Source organism: Phyllobates terribilis, unplaced genomic scaffold, assembly GCF_046119375.1.
Source record: "Phyllobates terribilis strain yellow unplaced genomic scaffold, ASM4611937v1 Scaffold_139__1_contigs__length_4784569, whole genome shotgun sequence".
In the NCBI taxonomy this organism is placed as follows: domain Eukaryota; kingdom Metazoa; phylum Chordata; class Amphibia; order Anura; family Dendrobatidae; genus Phyllobates; species Phyllobates terribilis.
The window spans coordinates 3,882,946-3,890,488 of NW_027362899.1; positions in this window are offsets into that span (position 1 = coordinate 3,882,946).

Here is a 7,543-nt window from a genome sequence, read left to right on the forward strand (position 1 = left end):
AGAATTTTATAGTGACCCCATTGAGGTCATGGACTGATATTGGGGATTGCAGAGTTGGGGCAAGGTGACAGGTGACAGTAAGTGACATCAAATGAAGGCTATGGTGCATACACAGTAAATCAGTCGTGTTATTCCACAGAAATGCTGTTCTATAAAACACAAAATATCTTCATATGGTGAGGAGTTGTGTTGTGTTTTCATCATTTACATTCTAGCGTGGTGATCACATAAAATGTAAAATTCCTATTAAATAATTACTGAATGACAGTAGCCTGTATCCCTGGAGGACAAGTCATTTACCGCTTCACCAGGTTTGATGTTCTAATGCATTTAGATGTTTCAGTATTTGTATATATGTATATATATTTTTTTCCCCCCTTAAGGGTATTCAAGCGCAGACAGTGACCAACTTCTTCCTCGCCTTTGAAGCACAGCTTTCAATTATTCCTGTCGTAAACAAGGTAAAAAGCTTAGAGCCGAACACTATCAGACTCCTTCAGTCCCGCAGCAGGTAAATCTGTGAACATCGCCGGCACTCCTGCTGTTCCTAGTACCGATCCCTCTATGAGCGGCTGTGCAGTAATGAAGGCAGGATTCACCCCAAACTTGCTCGTCTTTTTTTTCGATTTCCAGTTCTGGTAATTAGTTATACACTTGTGTATATCCAGTGGTCAACTCACAACCTGTGTATGGAAAATGAATTGTTTGCTGTATGCATCGCATTTGTAGGATGCACACTGTTCATTTCATTATGGAGCGGAGTAGGAGGAGACTTTCATTACTGTTCCCTTTACTTCCTCCCTGCTGATAGGAAATGCCATGCTGTTTGCTTGTGTCCTGTGATTACAGCAGCCTGCAACAGTTTTCAAGCGTGCACTTCCCGGCTCAGGCATCAAGCAGTAAATGATAACATTAAAACGCTGCTATCCCTTTGTTAGTCACTTTTTTATCTTCTTCCCCTTCTACGAATGCTGTAGTCCGTTATTCTAGAACTGCTCTGAAAATGGTTCTCTCTGGAGTGTTGGGATTTGGGTTTAGGGTGGGTTAGGGAATTGAAGTTCAGATACTTTGTTCATGTTTTATACTATGGAATTACTATGTCATGTATGTTATTTGAAAGATGGAAAATTTGTATTTGGAGTTTTTCAATAAAAATTATTTGATTAAAAAAAAATCATGAAATTAAAATTCCTCCCATTCTTGAGAAAGAATAGGATTTTTACTAAGAGGTAAATTGCACGTTCCTTGTTTTACAGGCACTTTACATTTTTGCTAGTTTTGTGCGATTACACAATCCCTTTTAAAGGCCAGTGCCAGTTGTACATCTCTCCCTAAACTCTTGTTCAGCACTATATTTTATGCCAGTTTTATTATATGGTTTCTAGATTTTGTCCAGCTTTGATAAATAATTAGTATTTATACTTTTGCTTTTAGATAGACTTGAAGAATGCAGATCCGGAGAGGGTGGAGAAACAAATTGAGAAGATGGTTGACATTCCCGCTAGTGACTGTATCCGGGTACAATGCGCTCCAGATCAAAATCATTCCTGTAGGCAAATTTACTTCGCTGTCTGTACCTTGTCTTTTATTTTTTTTTTCTACAAAATTTGGCTGGAAAAGGGGCAATGTAGCGAGGAATTTACATCAATTTTTGGTGTTAAAAAAACACGAAACTATTTTGTGACGCATCATTTTTGCGCAAAAATGTGCAGCTTCCTATTTTACAGCACTCTTGCAACTTTTAGAAATTGGGCTTGGAAAGCTACACAGGTCTAAGAACGACGGGTGACGTTAAAAGTGGATAAAGATACACGGTGGCTCAGTGGATAAAGATACACGGTGGCTCAGTGGATAAAGATACACGGTGGCTCAGTGGATAAAGATACACGGTGGCTCAGTGGATAAAGATACACGGTGGCTCAGTGGTTAGCATTGGTGCTTTGCAGCACTGGGATCCTGGTTTCAAATCCCACCAAGGATAACATCTGCAAGAAGTTTGTATGTTCTCCCCATGTTTGCGTCGGTTTCCTCCCACACTCCAAAGACATACTGATAGGGAATGTAGATTGTGAGCCCCAATGGGGACAGCAATGATAATGTCTGTAAAGCGCATCGGAATAGGTTGATGCTATATAAGTGAGTAAAATGAATAAATAAAGATGGAAGTGCTGCATAAACATTTATCAAACATCGTGCAACTCTTTGATACATTTGGCACAAATAATGGTAACACAACCACAAGCAAAACTGACCTGAGGAAGTCCCTTTATGATACATTTTTCGGAAAGAATTTGAAAGATTTAAAGCGTTAGAAATGAACAAGATTATCCAATATCACAGAAAAAGGAAAAGTCTCCAGATGTCTTTATGCCGGATGCCGGTATGTGTCCATACCTAAAGAAGAGCTGTCAAAAGAATGGGTAAGGAATCCTTTAGTAAACATAAATATCCATAGGGGATTTGAGTGTTAAAAAAAAAAGATCATCTGAAAGATTTTGTGATCTGCATTTACATGTGTAGCGTCGGCGTCCCTGCCTCCTGCTAGGCAGGGACGCTGTTCCCCTCACCTCTCCGCTCCGTGCCCGGAGTCTTCCTCCAGCTCTGCTGGCAGCGCGCGCTGCTTCCCGGCCACGGTGCTTAGGGCGCGCGCGGGCGCGCTCCCCCTCTCTTAAAGGGGCCGCGTGCGTCGTCCTAAGGAGTCCCCGGCCAATGGCCGGAGGACTTCACCATATATAAGGTACCTCCTCCAAAATGGAGGTGCCCGAGCAATGTTGTTGCAAAGCCTTCACTCTGCTTCAGTCCTCAGGTCCCGTTACCAGTTACCTGCCAGTCACCTGCCAGATTCCTGCTTGTTACCTGCCAGTCACCTGCCAGATTCCTGCTTGTTACCTGCCAGTCACCTGCCAGATTCCTGCTTGATACCTGCCTGATATCCGCTTACCTGCTTGCAAGACTGCGGTCCGACGGTCTGCCTTCCAACACCTGTCAGTCTGTCTATGGACCAGCCTGCCCGCTCACCTGGGAGCGCTCACCTGCTACCTGCCTGCTAGCCTACCTGGAGGCTCTGCCGTCACTTGCCGTGACCACCTGCCGGTCCAGAGACTCTTGCCCGCTCAGCTGGGAGCGTCCACCTGCTACCTGTCTGCTAGTCTACCTGGAGGCTCTGCCGTCACTTGCCGTGACCACCTGCCCGTCCAGAGACTCTTGCCCGCTCACCTGGGAGCATCCACCTGCTACCTGTCTGCTAGTCTACCTGGAGGTTCTGCCGTCACTTGCCGTGACCACCTGCCTGTCCAGAGACTCTCGCCTGCTCACCTGGGAGCGCTCACCAGCCACCTGCCTGCTGTCCTACCCAGAGACTGTCCCTGTCACTTGCCGTGACTACCTGCCCTTCTACCCAGAGACTGCCCCTGTCACTTGCCGTGACTATCTGCCCTTCTACCCAGAGACTGTCCCTGTCACTTGCCGTGACTACCTGCCCTTCTACCCAGAGACTGTCCCTGTCACTTGCTGTGACTACCTGCCCGTCTTCCCTGGGAGCCACCCGCTTCCTTACAAGGAATAGTAATAGTATAGTTGCTCAGAAGTTCCACCTCCCAGACCCGTTACAGTTTGCTCGGGCCATGGAACCCGTGGCACCCAAGCTCCCTCGCTCTCGGACCTATGTCATGAACTTTCCCGTCAGAGGTCCCAACAGGAGTCCATCCTGAGTCACCTGCGTGGTGTTAACTCCCGCCTGGACACATTGACTACCTCTTCCGGAGCTGCCTCCACTCGCACACTTACTACCCCGGCACCGCCGCAGCCCATCAACACCATGGCATCTCTTCCCGGTCCCCGCCTCTCCGCCCCTCCTCGTTTTGGCGGAGATCCCAGCCAGGCACAGGGCTTCATTAACCAGTGCACTCTGCACTTCGAACTGTTGACACACCAGTTTTCCAGCGACCGAGCCAGAGTAGCCTTCATCAAGTCCCATCTCACGGGAGAGGCACTGGCTTCGCTAAATCCTCTATGGGAGAGAGGAGACCCCCTGGTGTCCAACCTGCCAGCCTTTCTCACGGCCTTCCGGAAAGTCTTCGACGAACCAGGACGGAAGACCTCATCCGCATCATCTCTGCTACGCCTCCGTCAAGGAAATCTCTCCGTGGGCCAATACGCCATACGGTTCCGTACCCTTGCTTCGGAGCTGGCCTGGGATAACGACGCCCTGGTGTCTGTCTTTTGGGAGGGTCTGTCCGGCCGTATTAAAGATGAACTCGCCGGTCGGGACATTCCTACCACTCTCGACGACTTAATAACACTTGCCACCCGGATTGACATCCGGTTCCAGGAGCGCGCCAAAGAGGTCACCCGTGAGAGGAGGTTTCCACGTCTAGCCCCTACCTTCCAGAAACCTGTCACTTCTCCCGTTACTACCCAGGCGCACTCACCTGAGCCTATGCAGGTCGACCAGACCAAGATGGTCAAAACCCGTCAAGAGTTACGCCGAGCCGAGGGGAGCTGCTTCTACTGTGGCAGTAAGGAGCACCGGATCCGTTCCTGCCCGGAGAGGTCGGGAAACGCCTGTGTCTAGGATCGCTCAGAGAGGTCGTCCTAGACAAGAGTAAACCCTCTCCATCTCTGTTGCTGTCGGTCTCTATCATCTGCGGGGAGAACCGTTATTTTGAACTAGCCCAACTTGACTCTGGAGCTGCCGGAAATCTCATTTCTCAGTCTCTGGTAGAGAAATACCGCATTCCCACCAAACGTCTAGCTGTACCCTTATCTGTCGCTGCCGTGGATGGGGGCCTCTTACCACATCCCATCCAACTCATCACCGAATCCATAACCCTGCAGGTGGGAATGCTGCACTCTGAGAGCATCTTCTTTCATGTTCTGCCTGGACTCTCTCACGCCCTCTTATTAGGCCTACCTTGGCTTCAGAGACATGCACCCGTGCTTGATTGGCAGACCGGAGAAGTCCTTCGCTGGGGACAGGACTGCCATAAGACTTGCTTAGTTCCCGTCCATCCTGTCCGTCCTTCTCCTACTCCAGCCAATCTACCTGGTCTTCCGGCTCCTTATTGGTCGTATGCGGACGTCTTTAATAAAAAGAAGGCAGAGACATTACCCCCTCATAGACCATACGACTGCCCAATCGACCTGATGCCCGGCGCTACTCCTCCCCGTGGGCGCATTTACCCTTTGTCCGCTGCTGAGACCCGATCCATGTCAGAATATATTGAGGAGAATCTGGCCCGGGGATTCATCCGGAAATCTACTTCCCCGGCGGGAGCAGGCTTCTTCTTCATCAAAAAGGACGGCTCACTCCGTCCCTGTATAGACTATAGAGGCCTTAACCAGATCACGGTGAAGAATAAATAGCCCCTTCCGCTCATTCCGGAATTATTTGACCGTCTGAGGGGGGCTAGAATCTTCACCAAGCTGGACCTCCGTGGGGCGTATAACCTGGTCCGTATCCGTCAGGGGGATGAATGGAAGACGGCATTCAACACCCGGGACGGCCACTATGAATACCTGGTAATGCCCTTCGGTCTCTGTAACGCTCCCGCCGTCTTTCAAGAGTTGGTCAATGACATCTTCCGGGACCTTCTCTACTCCTGCGTAGTGGTGTACCTGGACGACATCTTGGTCTTCTCTCCAGATCTCCCCACACACCGGAGGGATGTTCGTCAGGTTCTGCTCAGGCTCAGGCAGAACCACCTCTACGCTAAATATGAGAAGTGCTTCTTTGAGCAGACCTCGCTTCCGTTTCTGGGCTACATAATCTCTCAGACCGGCCTACGAATGGATCCTGAGAAACTGTCTGCCATCCAGAAGTAGCCCCGACCAGAGGGGTTGAAAGCTATTCAGCGGTTCCTGGGTTTCGCCAACTACTACCGCCTCTTCATATCGCACTTCTCTTCCCGGACTGCCCCAATCTCTGCGCTCACCAGTAAGGGCACTAATTACAGAAAATGGCCGCCCGAAGCAGAGGAAGCCTTTCTTTCCTTAAAACAGGCTTTCTCTTCCGCCCCGGTGCTGCATCGTCCGGACGGCAACAAACAATTCTTCCTGGAAGTTGACGCCTCCTCCTCTGGAGCTGGAGCGGTACTTACCCAAAAGTCGCCTTCCGGAAGAATGGTAACTTGCGGCTTCTTCTCCAAACTCTTCTCCTCTTCTGAGCGCAATTATTCTATAGGAGATCGAGAGTTATTGGCCATTAAGCTGGCACTGGAGGAGTGGCGTTACCTGCTCGATGGGGCTCTTCACCCGTTAATTATTTACACGGACCACAAGAACTTGGCTTACCTCCAGAGCGCCCAGAGACTTAACCCGCGCTAAGCCCGGTGGTCCTTGTTTTTTGCCCGCTTTGATTTCGTTCTTCATTTTCGCCCGGCAGACAAAAACATCAAAGCTGACGCCTTGTCCCGATCCTTCCTGGTGTCTGACCTAGAGGAGGAACCGAAGCACATCATTGATCCCGCCAGAGTAATGCAGGTGGCTCCCGTGAATCTAAATCGTCTCCGTCCCGGTAAGACGTTCGTAACAGTACCTGATCGGAAGAAGGTCCTACTCTGGGGTCACTCATCTAAGCTAGCTGGCCACGCCGGTCAGAAAAAGACCCTCCAGCTTATTACCCGGCATTACTGGTGGCCTACCCTGCACAAGGATGTAATAGACTTTGTTTCAGCCTGTGTGTCCTGCGCCCGCAACAAAGTTCCGAGACACCTGCCAGCCGGTCGCCTCCTTCCTCTTCCAGTACCTGTTGCCTGGTGGCAGCATATAGCTATGGACTTTATAACGGATCTCCCTGTCTCTGCCCGTTGTACTGTCATTTGGGTGGTCGCTGACCGCTTTTCCAAGATGGCGCACTTCATTCCCCTGCCGGGTCTCCCGTCTGCACCCGAACTGGCTAAAGACTTTGTCCGCCACATCTTCCGTCTCCATGGCCTGCCCCTCCACATCGTGTCGGATCGTGGGGTTCAGTTCACCTCACGCTTCTGGAGAGCCACATGTAAGCTGCTTGACGTTACCCTGGACTTCTCCTCCACTTACCACCCACAGTCCAATGGGCAAGTGGAGCGGATCAATCAGATCCTGACCAGTTACCTCCGGCACTTCGTTAATGCCCACCATTCGGACTGGGTGGATCTCCTACCATGGGCTGAATTCTCTTACAATAATCACGAGAGCGAATCTTCCTCCAAATCCCAGTTTTTTCTAGTCTTCGGTCAGCATCCTCGGATCCCATTTCCCGTCTCCACCTCGGTGGACAATCCGGCTGCGGAATCTCTCATTAGCAAATTCTCCTCCATTTGGGAGAGTACCCGATCCGCACTCCTTCACTCGTCCGAGCGGATGAAAAAACACGCTGACAAAAAACGACTGGATCCTCCACAATTCCGTCCTGGAGATAAAGTCTGGCTCTCGTCCAAGTATGTCAGGCTCAAGATTCCCTCCTACAAGTTAGGGCCTCGGTTCATCGGCCCACTGGAAGTTATCAAACAAATCAATCCGGTGGCTTATAAATTGAAACTCCCGGCCAACTTACGGATCCCTA